Here is a 13,715-nt window from a genome sequence, read left to right as displayed (position 1 = left end):
GCATTGGAGAACAAGGGACCGCAGTATTTGACATGCAGACTAAAGGCCTACAGTCAGACCAGATCCCTCAGGTCTAATTTTGAGAACCTCTTTCACATTCCGAGGGTTCACCGGGCTAGGTGCGGTGTGAGATCCTTCTCCTTTTTGAAGACAAAGCCATGGAATTCATTTCTGTCTAGCCTTCATTTTTCCCCCCTGTAGGAAAGTGCTGAAGACCCACCTTTTTAAAAAGGTTTTGGAAGTCCTGTTGTCTAGCACCAGGATGCTCCCTCAGGAATGACCTTGCACTCTATAAATGCTATTTACATTAGAATACATTACAGGTGCAAAAAAGTGATAAAATGTTATTTAAGATGGGTTCAAGTTTTGAACCTTTAGCTGAAACAATCGGTCTTCCGGGTGGAATAGGCCTCAAAAAAGTACTAAAATGTTAATAGACCTGCTGGTCGAGTAATTTGAATAATCTACTCAACCTAACTGTAATGTACTTGACCAAGAAATGGGTCTCGAATTGTGTGATCCTAGAGAAATATTTTAGATTACAGAGTTACCTTTTTCTTCATTCTCACATACCAGCGCCCCTTCAAATATGTGAGCTTGGCATTCCTGCTGTACAAAAATACAATTTTTTAATTAAATAGACTAACATTTTGCTCCAGGTATAAGAAGGACCTAGCCCACTTATAGGTGACATATGATCCATGACTTGCCTCTTAGATTACTGATAGCAGTGCCATCAGGGCAGGAGTGTTGCTCAGTTTATGTTTAAACACCCACTTTTAATAAATAAATTACTAAAGCATGATGTGGCAGCACACTGTCATTTGCAGACAGTAAATCTCCAAGAAATGTCCTAAAACCATTCCACTAACTTGCAGCTTTACTGATAATACTACATAGTGTATTAACAATAATATTTGAAAACTGGGTTTCAGAAAACATATTGATAATTTGCAAATCAGCAAGTAATGTGTGATTTGTTTTCATCCTCTTCAAATATTTTTTTCATCACACAGAAGTACAAAAAATAGGCTTTCATGACTGCTGAAATATATTTTGAAATGTTTGCACACATAACATTTAAATAACTCTTAATAGAGCAGGTCAAAGAGTTCACCTTACAAAATCCTGGAACTCTTCATTCAGAAGGAAAATTAATTGTAAGACAAACTGACTTTTGACCTCTGTCTCTGAACACAGAGCTAATGTGACCAGATTGCTCCTGCACTTTCTTACTGAACAGAAGACCTGTTCCTTGTCAACTCAAGTAGGTCCTAAAAATTGCTGGACCTGATAAAATGACTCATAATGGTTGGCATTTTTGGATGATCTGTTGGCAAATATTAATGTCCCTCTTCATCAATTGGTTTTCATCAATTAGTTTTCAACTTCGACCATGTGTTGAGATTCCTGGTTACTATCTCCTTTATCTCTTTGGGGGGATCAGTGATTACCCAAATGTTAAGGGTTTTTCCATCAGTTATATTTTAACTTCATTAATAAAGTCCAATTTATTTAAAATTACAATATTTCCTCCTTTGTCTGCTGGCATAATTGCAATTGTTTCATCCTCTTGCAGTTGTCTTAAGTCTTTTTTCTCTTTGTGATACTTTATGTTTCAATGTTATTTTCTTCATTGTGTACAGATCTTAAATGACTGCCTCATGAAAAATATCTATTTTATTTCCAGGTGGCAAATTGGGCTATTAATATGATTTAGATTTAATCCTGCCTGTGCCAGCAACTATTGGAATGATTTCATCGTCAATGTTATGCACTTCTTTGTGTCATGTTGTTGTTTTGAAACGTCACAAGGGTCAGGAGAGTGGGTCTTTCTTTCACTAGTAGGTTGCAGGTTGGTTTCAATTTTGGAATTACTTGCTCTTCATGTGTCTTTTCTGAAAATAATTATGCTTACTTAATTTTTCAGATGTATTTATAAAGATCAATTATTGTTTGTGCAATGTCTATATGTGCTGAAGGGCAGAAGTGGAGCCCTTTCTTTATTACTGTTATTTCATCAGTGGTCATAACTCTTGTGGAAAGGTTGATTATATTTAATTTCTGAGTGTTGTCTGTTATTGATTATTTCTCTCTTTTGCACGTTCTCTCATTTTCATTCCTGTTTTCTCTTCTCGATCCCTTCCCCCTCAAGCCTCCCCTTGTTTTCCTCTTACGGCACTTCCTCACCCACATCCCCTTCCTCTTGCTTTTGTTGACAATCTGATTTTGTCCTATTGTTGTAGTTGCAATGCTTGGTGCATGTCTGTTAAAAAAGTTGTTTTCTTGTTGGTCATAAATGATGAGGCACCGCTTCCTTCTTCCTTGCTGCCATCCATGTCTGTCATTGACTCACAGCTGGATGGTTCTATGGTTGACATTATAACTAATATTTATTTTTCAATGTATCAAACCTCCTAGCGAAGGTGAAAATTCTACTTTCTTCATAATCTTCCTTGTCTCTTTGGAACTTGATTTGTTTCCATTGTTTTACTTACTCTTCATGTTTCTCAATTGTAATCACATCTCTTCCTTTAATTTTTTTTAAATCTTCTGATAGTTTTAATGTTTCCAACTCTTGCTGATTCTCTCAATTGTTGTTGTATTTCCTTCAGGGCTTCTTCTGTGTGTTTTATCAAAGTAAGTACAAGTCACATTGATGCATTTAATATATGTTTGCCCCTTTCCTAGAGGAGTTTCCCACTTGTGTCACAATGACTCAGCATTAATGAGATGTGCGATCCACATAGGACTCTTTGTACCTCAATGTATTTCTTTACAGTGAGCACTTCCCACCCTTTATTTTTTCCCTTCTTAGATAATCTCTTGCATTCTCTTAATTTGCTTTTAACACCCATTATTTGGTTTAGCTATTTGGTACCGCCTGTTTTAATTTGACATTTGGCTTAGCCTCTCTTGACTTCATTATTGTCACTCTCTGTGATTATTTTACTTCAATGTAAAGCAGGATTTCCCTGTTATGTTGTACTGTTTCCCCTCTTTAGGACTCAGTAACTTGTACTTTTGCACTTCTGTCTTTCCGTATAGTTCATTTTGCCAGTGAGGTTTTACGTTGTTGCCTTTTTCTTCTATTGCAGGAAAGTTTCAAGTACTGTAAAAAATGCTTTTATGCACAATTACATGTACGGAACCTTTGAGTGTAACCCGCCAATAAATGCATGCACAACATTCTTGCTCCAAACCAATGCTCCCTATCTACTGAGTTTTGATTGCAGTGACAGCCACCCTCTGATTCCCACTGTTGCTGCAGTTTGGTTGTTGTTCGGGTATTCCTGTTCATTCTGGAGCCAGAATTGACAGCGGCAGCCTCCGTCCTTATCTTAACACATACTGCTGCAGTCCTCACATGTATGAGCGTTTTCCAGCGTTCTTAATCGTTATTGCGGCGGTCCGTCTCAACTGGCAGGACCACACTGGTAATATGTTGTGTGCTTGTCACCAAGAATGAAACGCACTCCTGGGCAATTATATTCTGCTAAATATATTTGCGAGAATCACATCGAGAGTGCAACACCTGGTGTGTTTCTGTCCCCCTGGACCTTGATCACAGAGTGAGAAAATATAGTCCTTCATTATTTTACATGTCCCCCACTGTTTTATCATCTGTTCTGCCTTATTATCTCCCATGCATGCTGGGAATTGATGTTTATTTCTGTAGCAGTGGGGGATGAGAAATTTCCTAGCTATCGTGAAGGAAAGTTTCAATTCTATTAAGGACACGGAGGTGAGGATTATACATATCTTTCTTCACTTTTTATTCAACAGCCAGTTCAAAGTTCAACAGTAATTCAAAAAAGCCATCGTTTCCATGGTAACCAGTGTCCAAGCCTTTCTCTCTCTGACAGTCTTTATATATATATCCTTTGCTAGCCCCGTCCTTCCTCGGCTTCACTGCGACTGGAAGTTAAGGCATCCTCAAGTTGCAGCTGCATTCGATCCTAAGAGAATAATGTAATACAATCAATAAAGGTGGATGTGCCTCCTTTAAAGGCATGATCAATTTAAATAGCTATACATTGTAGTGTAGGAATCCCCACCTAAGAAAAATAAATAAGTACATAAAGCCCACCATCAAGCATTAAAGAAATCCAAATCAAGTGTTCATCATCTTACCATTGTAAACGCAGATACCACCTCCAAATGAGGTTGTGTCCAATCACCTCTCAGGCGGGAGACACATCCTTTGTGTTGGGTGAGATAATCCTCACCTCCGTGTCCTTAATAGAATTGAAACTTTCCTTCACGATAGCTAAGTAATTTCTCATTCTATGTCAGGACCGGAGGTCAGGATTATGCAGGTTTAAAGCTTACTTATCACCAAAGAGGCCACTTTGTGAATAGGTTTAAAGTAAAACTTTTTTAAAGTAGACTCTGATGACCAGTCATTGGCGTTCATGATGTCTTCCAATCTACCACCTACCTGAACAGCTGTGGAAGCCATGGCACCCCGAGTGGAGGGTGCCTCAAAGATTTGTACATTGATGCCCGCTTCCATCAGAACCCATTTGATCCACCTAGCAATCGAAGGGGAGGAAACTGCCCTAAAGGGTTTCTTTATCAAGATCAACAATTGCCTCTCCCCAGGTGGTCGATATTTGGCTGTCATCTCTTCGTATGTCTTTAGACATCTGACCACACACAACTCGGGTGCGTGTTCAAAAGCTGGATAGGTTACCCACTGATATTACATCTGGTCCGTCTGGATACAGTGTAGGTTACTCCCTCCAGAGAGAAAACCCTCGCCGCTACATCCAGGGCTCTCACGTCCGAAACCCTTTTGCACAAAATGAGGCGTAGCAACATAGCTATTTTTGCTGACAACTCCCTCCGTGAGAGATATTGGTTGTCCTGTCAAGAGGACAAAAGACGCTGAACCTGATTGACGTCCCACAATTCCAAATACCTGGGTTCCAGAGGTCTGGATATCCTGATACCTCTAAGCAATTTGCACTCTCATGGGTGTTCGCCAACTGGAATGTTGTTCAGCGGGAAATGACCCGCTGAGATTGCCGATCTAGAGGAGTTGATCAAGCAATAAGACAAACCAACCTCCGCCAGCTCCGCTAAAGCAATTATGATATCCGTAGCCTGGGCCCCCATGGGATCAATGAGCCTTTCCACACACGAACTAACCCAGCGGTTCCAGGCGGACCTATATCGTTTGCATGTGCCCAGAGCCCAGTCCTGTCTGATGAATCTTTCAGCTTCCTTTGAAAGTCTGCTGTCTTCCCAGCGATACCGGAAATCTTCCAAGCCACCAGATTGAGCTGGCGTTGAAGGACCAGAGGATGAAATTATCCCGCGGGTCCTAGAGAATTCTCGGTAAGTCCAGAAGAAGTAGTGGAAAATTGCAAGAGAGCTCCAGCAGGCTTGGAAACCACACTTGTTACCTCCATAGTGGGGTTATCAACACCACCGTAGCCCCCTGACGACGTACTTGGGCCGACACTCGGAATCAGTAAGAAGGGGGAAAAAGCATAACCCTGATCTTGTACGCAATCCTGTAAAAACGCATCCACTGCTGCTGCCCCCCTGGATCCAGGCACCAGCTGAAGTACCTCAGTAGCTGGGCGTTCCATCTGGACGCAAAGAGATCCACTAAACACAGACCCCAGTGCTCCATAAGTGTCAAAAATACACGTCTGTCCAGCTGCCAGTCGCTGGTATCCTCCAGAAATCTGGAGTTCCAGTCTGCCAGTGTATTTTGGGAGCCTGGGAGATAATCCGCTATCACCGATATCTGATGTTGAAGGCAAAAGTGCCAGAAATCCCTTGTCAATTCCACTCGGGCTCTCGAGTGAGTGCCCCCTAGGCGATTTATATATTGTAGTGCGTACACATTGTCCATCCTCAGTAGGACACAGCAAGAGACCTTGTCTTGTGTCAGAGACCTGACCGGAAAAGATAACGCCAGAAGCTCCAGACAATTGATGTGTAGCCTGAGTTTCAATGGGGTCCAATGTCCACCGAACGAGACGTCCCCACAACAGGCTCCCCATACCTCATGGCTGGTGTCGGATTCTATGGTCAGGTCCGGCGAGGATCCAAAAATCGATGTGCCGTTCCAGGCCTCCATGTGGCCCAGCCACCATTGGAGCTCCATTCTTGCCTCTTGGGGAAGAGTTATTACCTCAGAATAGGTTAGCCCACGTTGGAGGTGACGAGCCTTCAAGTGTTGAAGAGCCCTGTAGTGAAGCGGGCCGGGTAAAATGGCCTGAATTGAGGATGAGAGAAGTCCCACCACTCTGGCCAACTATCTGAGTGAAATTCTGTCGCGCCTCATGACCTTCGTCAACTCCTTCCTGATGTTGGTTATCTTCGAGATCGGAAGGCTGAGAGAGGCTGTGTTGGAATCTATGAGGAAACCCAGGAAGGTCATAGACTGCAAGGGTAGGAGGTCCAATTTCTGTTTGTTTATTACGAACCTCAAGTCCTGGAGGAGCGCAATAGTCGTGGTTGCATTGGACAGAAGTTGTGCCTGGGATTGATCCATCAGGAGGATACCGTCGAGATAAATGATTAGACGAATCCCCTGAGACTGGAGGTACTCCACCACTGGTTTGAGCAGGTTCATGGAGCACCACAGCGTCGAAGATAGGCCGAAGGGAAGGGACGTGAATTTGAACACCTGCTCCCTCCAAAGAAATTGCAGAAACCTGCAGTGCGGAGGGAAAACTGGGACTGTCAGATAAGCATCCTTGAAGTCCAGATGAACCATCCAAGAAGAGATCCCTGAGCATGTGGATGCCCTCCATTTTGAAGTGCCTGTATACTATCCATTCGTTGAAGGCCTTGAAGTTGATCACCGGGTGGAAGCCTTTGTCCTTTTTCTCCACCAGAAAAATATTGCTCACAAAACCCCCAGGGTGGAGGAATGACCTGTGGATGGCATTCTTGCGCAGGAGGTCCTGAACCTTCGAGTCTAGAAGTGCTGAGTCCGCATCCGTAAAGACCAAAGGTCGTGGCAGACACTCTTGGACCGTGTTCCCCAGAATTCTATGTGAAAACCCGTCACTGTCTGTAAATCCCAGGCATCTGAGGTTATATGTGCCCACGTGTGTGTGAAAAAACGCAGTTTCCCGTCGAAAACTTGTACGGAAGAAAGGGTAATTCTTACCGCTAGGGCCTCCTGGAGCATTCACTCCGCCACAGGCACCTCTGCCTGTTCTGCTTTTCCCTCTACCCCGTCTAGGGAAGAAGGCACCTTGGCGACTGTCCCACCATCCATTGTTCCTGCCGGCGTAGGTGCTGGGGCCTTTCTGATACAGGCGGCCAAAGGAGCGACCCATGCCTCTTCCGGTCCCACCAAAAACCTTCCCTGGGACACTTTTCTTAATGGAGGTCTGTGCCTTGTCAAGAGACAAAAAAATGGCCTCAAACTTGCCCAGTTCTTTGCCGAACGGATTGCCAAACAAATTACCCTGGGAGACCGCCCCTGCTTCCACACTAGAGAGTTCCCCCAGTTTGGGATCTATCTTGATGAGTAAAGAAGGGTGCCTCTTTGCCGAGATAGTGCAATTGGCGTTGCCCAGTAGGCAGACCGCCCTTTGGGCCCACCAAGCCACGATATACGTCGGCGGGGGGGTATATGTATGCCTTGCGTGCTCGTCCAATTAGATAATCTGTGTTAGGGGTCCTAACACGTCTAACAATTTGTCCTGGCATGCCCTCCAGGATCGGTTGATGCCCTTTTTCGGATCTTTAGTGTACTTCGCGAAGAAGGTACACATCTTAGGATCTATGTCCGGAGTTGTCACTACCTTGCATGGCAGTGTAGGGCGAAGGCATTCAGCCTTCACTCGGGCCCGAACCTCCTTATCAAGGGGCTGCCGTATCTTGCTGAAAACAAAGTCAGCAACCCTCTGTTCCTGCCGCCATTCCGAGGATCTAGGATTGTAGATACCCTCAGGGTCAAACATGTCTGAATTGGAGTCCTCCGCCTCCTGCAGGTCTGCCGTGGTAGGAACCGGATGCCCTGGCTGACTGGAATCTTGTTCCTCGCCAGAGGAGGAATCCCCCTCCATGACTCCCTCAACCCACTTGCGTGACCCCCCTCAGGGTCCAATATGGGTTGAACCTCTTCACCAGTCTCTCCGGGCCAAAGCCGCTCCCAAAACGGTGGTTGCTTTAGCGCGTGTGCACTCTTCTGAAAGGCTTCAGAGAGACGTGCAAAGCCCTCCAGGTTCCCCGCTTCGCACTTGCCCAATTTCTTGGGAGCCGTCAAGTTGGCAGATGTTTTAGAATCAGCTCCTGTCCCCCCAAACATGCCTGTCCCCTTTGAAACCTGTTCAGATAATTTGGATACACTCTCCTCTAGGGGGGCCAGGGCCTTGGCTATGGCCTGTGTGAGTAAGACATCCACCTCAGGCAGTAGGGTGCACTGCGAAGGGCCCTCTCCTGGGGACAGGTTGGGGAAAGAATCGTGGTCCTGCATGGACTGCATTACAGAGGGGACACAGTGGGTAGGTACTAGACAGGAGAAACAATTGTAAATATGAGTAGGGTAGCCCCCCGCACTCCTGTCAGGAAGAAGCTCAACGGCCTCTGCGCGCACTTTTTACTGTTGCGCTGTGCTCCCTAGCCGGGAGCCGACCTTACCGCAAAGTTGGTGTTTCATGGGGGTTGGAGGGGTTAATAATGAGCCTCATGCTTAAAACCCCTTTTGCGCGATCCCTTTAGCGATCGAGCGTTCACCACAACTCGAATCACTAACAAAAAGTGCTTCGGAACACCAGCAAAGAGCGGAAGAGTGCCCTCTGGTGGACCCAACACGTCACGTGAATGGAATCTGCTCTTGGGCTAAAAAGCCTTACGCGTGCGGTGAGCGTCACAGATTGTACACAAGAAAATATACACAAATGCCAGCACAAGGCTATATATAGCAAACAGCATTCAACAATAGCTCAAAGAGGCAATAAGGGCCAAAGTGACTTAACTGATGCTCGAGCCTTTAAGAAGGAGGAAGGACGGGGCTAGCAAAGGATATTTATACAGCCTGTCGGAGAGAGAAAGGATTGGACACTGGTTACCATGGAGATGATGGCTTCATGGGTGTTGAACTTTGAACTGGCTGTTGAATAAAAAGTGAAGAAAGATGCATAATCCTCGCCTCTGGTCCTGACATAGATTATTTTCAAAGTGCTCTCTGTGCAAAATGCAAATATGTCAGGTAACAGTTACAATAGCTAAAGTGCTTGTGTTTGTACTGGTGCTCAAATATTTACATGTTCATTAAGGGAGATTATCCGGATTTTAAGTAATACAGTGAAAAGTGTTATGGTAATTTCTCAAAGTATTTGTGGCCTTATTCCCAATTTTATTAACATCTTTGGTTCCCATCGAACTTTCTCACTCTACCAGTTCAGAATTATGTCTCTTCTTCACGGACAGGCTCAGGCACACTGCGAATTGTAGTACTCCTGAGAACTTTTTCTCGATTTTGACGATTCCGCTCGTTATTTTCACAGTATGTGGGGCACGCTGGGACTTGTAGTGCCTCTAGGAGCTTGTGAAGATTTTGACAGTTCCCTTCAATATTTCCGTTTATAAATGAACCTTAATCTGTATGTTCCCAATATGCATCATCTGTTTGTACTTTGCTCTAGTTTAATTACTCATAATTACCCTAAAATGACTGTAATTATGCGTAATTATGTGAGAAGCGTAATCCAGTGTTTAGCACGATTTTCTTAGTCCAAAATGGGCCCAACGATCCATTTTGTGCTAAGAAAGTAGCACTAAACAGCAATAGCCAGCAACTGCGTGTTCTCTCTTATTTTGTTGTTCCTGGGTTCCTGCGGTAGGATTTGTGCCCCAAATTACCCTTAATTACACACACTGGTGTAATTGCGCAATTTTGGTTATTTCACGTCACAAGAGTAATGTGTACATTACTGAAATTACTCCATTGACTTCGGCATAATTAAAATTTCACCCAGGCTACTTACCGTACACCAACCTCTTGGTGCATGCTGATGGTACTCTATTTACCACATCTGAGGTCTAGAAAGCATGTTGCTTGGCATTAGTATTTACTTTGCATACATGCATGAGACACATGTTTGATTTGTGAAAAAATCAGAGTGAAAACATGTCGTAAATCACAGTTGTTTTTGTTTCTTTGTTACCCATCATATACAACAAATTGCTATTCATTAACCTATGTTCAGAGACCTCTGTCAGTCACAATGTGAAATAAATATATAAATAATATATACGATTTGATAATAAACTTATTAGAAAAAATAAATGTAACCTTTAAACTATTGTTAGAAAATCAAATCGAATAAAAATCCATTTTACACATAACTTGTAATACATGCTCATGCACACTAAATAAAAATGTAAATGTAGGTAGAATTTTATTAAATTATTTTTTTTAAATAATATTTATCATTTATATATATATATTAAATAATCATTACATTTAAGTTAATGTGCTGTAACATTTAATTTTATTAGTGATAGGTTTAAGATAAATATTGAAAGTGATTTAACATTAAAATTCTATACACAATATTTTTAAAAAATATTTTTAACGATTAAACACTTTAATAACTTCACTGCAATTCACCATTAGGATAGCTCTGCCATGGTGGCAAATATGTCCCTCTACATGTTAACAGTTATGAGTAGTAATTTCATACTTGGAAATCCTGGTGCAGGAGACTAAGCCAAGGTGACGAGACATATATGTTTACAACTATAAGTAGCTTTACACTGGCAATTGGTGAACAGCAAAAAAGTCTAAAGTTAAACCTAAGTGTAGTATTAAATATGCACATGAGTAAATCTATACATATATATTTACCTTTGTGAATGGGCCTTATAATCTGTCTTTTCATGGGCATTGCTGTAAGAGTGGATGAAAAGACAGTTTTGCATGATTCTATTTAATGACATGGTGAGCAGCCAACTTTATGCAAGAGGTTCTCCAATTGGCTTAAGAACCAAAAATGATCTGCTGTCAGGCTTTTGGTATACTCTGATTAAGTTTTCAGTTTAAGATACTAAGGCAGTTTTGTGGTCATGAGGTCTTCCATTTTCCTGTGAACACCTCTGATCAAAGAGAAAACCAATGTGAAAGATTAGTAATATATGAAATGAACTACTGGCCCTGAATGTTCTTTCTTCATCCACTTCATAGGATCTTCACTTTTCAAAGGATGGTATAGGCATCATAAACCTTGATAGGATTGTTGTCCTTGATTTTCTGTTATGTTGGTAAAGTTTGCTTAGATGATAGGTCCTTTTATCCTGCTAAAGTGTTTCTGGGGAACTTGAAGTAATTCTTCATCTCAGGCTACCCGAAACAGGTGAATATTAAAAGAGCCCAGGACATGAGGGCAACATATACTCAACATTCTGAAGGCCTGCCAGCACTGACCTGGAATCCACAGCCCCATGCTGCCCCACATATAGAGTGAGGCAATGGCCCTTGTGCACTATGCTGCTAGTAGGTTGATAGACCTGACAGCATTAGGGTTGTCTTCCCCCAACTTTTAGCCTGCCTCCCTCCACTTTTATGATCTCCTTTTTGATGGTTTTAGGACCCTGCACACTTTACCACTGCTGACCAGTGCTGCAGTGCTTGTGCTCTCTCCCCTAAACATGGTAGCATTGCCTCATACCCTAATGGCATATTTAATTTACCTGTAGGTCCCAAGTAAAGTGAACTAGATGTGCCCAGGGCATATAAATTAAATGCTGCTAGTGGGCCTGTAGCATTGATTGTGCCACCCCCATTGGTAGCCCCTTAACCATTTCTCAGGTCTACCATTGCCAGGCCTGCGTGTGCAGTTTCACTACCACTTCGATTTGGCATTTAAAACAACTTACTAAGCCTTAAACTCCCCTTTTCTTCTATATAAGTCACCCCAAAGGTAGGCCCTAGGTAACTTGCAGGGCAGGGTGCTATGTAAGTAAAAGGCAGGACATATATTTATAGGTTTTACATGTCCTGATAGTGAAAAACTTCCAAAGCCGGTTTTCACTACTGTGAAGCCTTCTCCCCTCGTAGGCCAGCATTACAGATTAACTTATATGCTTTTAAGTGGTAATTAATTAATGATCTGAGAGGAATAGACTTACCATATTTGGTATGGTTGGAATGGTAGTATGAAATCATGCTTACTGGTGAAGCTGGATTTTACATTACTATTTCAGAAATGCCACTTTTAGAAAGTAGGCATTTCTCTGCACTTAGTGTCGTCTGTGTCTTACAGCCTGTCTCCAATCCAGGTATGGTGTCTGCTGGTTGACAGCTCCCATTGTGCATTCCACCCATAGAGCCATAAACACAGGACACTCAGCTGCATCCGCATTCATCTGCAAACAGATGGGTTTCCCTGGGCAGGAAGGGTGGGGGGGATCTCTCTTACTCTTCAAAAGCAGTGGCCTACCCTCACAGAAAGGACTGATAACCCCCAGAGGGCTCCTGGCAGACAGGTCTGGGTTGAAAGGGGAACTTGTGCACTTCAAAACTACTCATTGAAGTTCCAATCACTTTAAAGGCACTTTTGGGTTTATGTACTGGGTCTGGACCGCCACCAAATCACACACTTCTGGACCTGCAACTGGACTCTGTCAGAGGGACTGCCTGGCTGCCCAAAGGATTGATCTGGACTGCTTTGCTGCAAGAACTGCTCCCTTGCTTGTTACCCTGCTGCCTACAGGCCCCCGACCCTGCTGGAAGGACTCTGCCTTCCACCACAAGTGCTCTCCAAGGGCTTGGATTGAGCTTGTCTCTTGTTCTGAATCCTCAGGGCTAAGAAAGACTTCATCAAAGAGAGGAAAATCCCCTTGCATCGAACAATTGATGCAACATCTGCAGAAATTGATGCAGTACCTGCCTTGCAACTGGAAAATTGCCGCATCACCTACTGGATCGACACAGCATCTGCTCTTTCCTACCATCGCATTCTGGATTTTCAATGCTTTGTCTCTGGCCATCAAAAATATCCCAGCATCACAGTGAGAAACCAAGGCTGTGCTCCTGAAAATTGAAGCATCGCCTTACTTTTCAACACATCTCCTCCTCTGCATTCCCTTTGTGCCGTTATTTTTGATGCAACACTTGGGAGGGACACACGTCTAATATTAGAGGTTGGGAGCAGACCAAGTATACTCCCATGAAAGCCATTTTAACTGCCAAATTTGGACTGACCCCTTAGAGGTTTCATCAACTTTTCAGGGACAGTAAAAAGCTCCTCCACCAATCCTGGGTAGATTCCATTGATTACTCCAGTAAGGCACTGAATGGCTGGGTGTGGGGCAGCAAAGTCAGTGATTATGTTTGGTTTGTACAATTTAATCTTGAGAGAGCACATGCTCAGTATTTCTGTTACAGATTTGCACCAGCACCTAGTTGACAGTAAGCTGACTGATCCCAGGAAGCTTGCTGAGGAGGCAGACATCTGGGCTAGCACAGGAGTGTCCAAAAAGGTTTCTAGGGGGGACACCCACAAAGGTGGTCAGGGTTCCTAACAGAAGAAAGAGGGGGGAGAAAAACTTAAAAATAAGGAGTACTCTAAAGGCCGCCAAAATAATTCTGAAGGGAGTAGTGGTAACCAGTCCCAGTCTGATTCTAAGAAGAAAACGTTCTTTGATTACAGGACATGGAGGTTTGCACCTCAATGTGCTGAATGCTACAAGTATGGTCACTCTAAAGGCGTCTCCAAATATCCCAAGAGAGA

The sequence above is a fragment of the Pleurodeles waltl genome, chromosome 1_1, assembly GCF_031143425.1.
Source record: "Pleurodeles waltl isolate 20211129_DDA chromosome 1_1, aPleWal1.hap1.20221129, whole genome shotgun sequence".
NCBI classification, from domain to species: Eukaryota; Metazoa; Chordata; class Amphibia; order Caudata; family Salamandridae; genus Pleurodeles; species Pleurodeles waltl.
Note: the sequence above shows the minus strand (reverse complement) of the source record.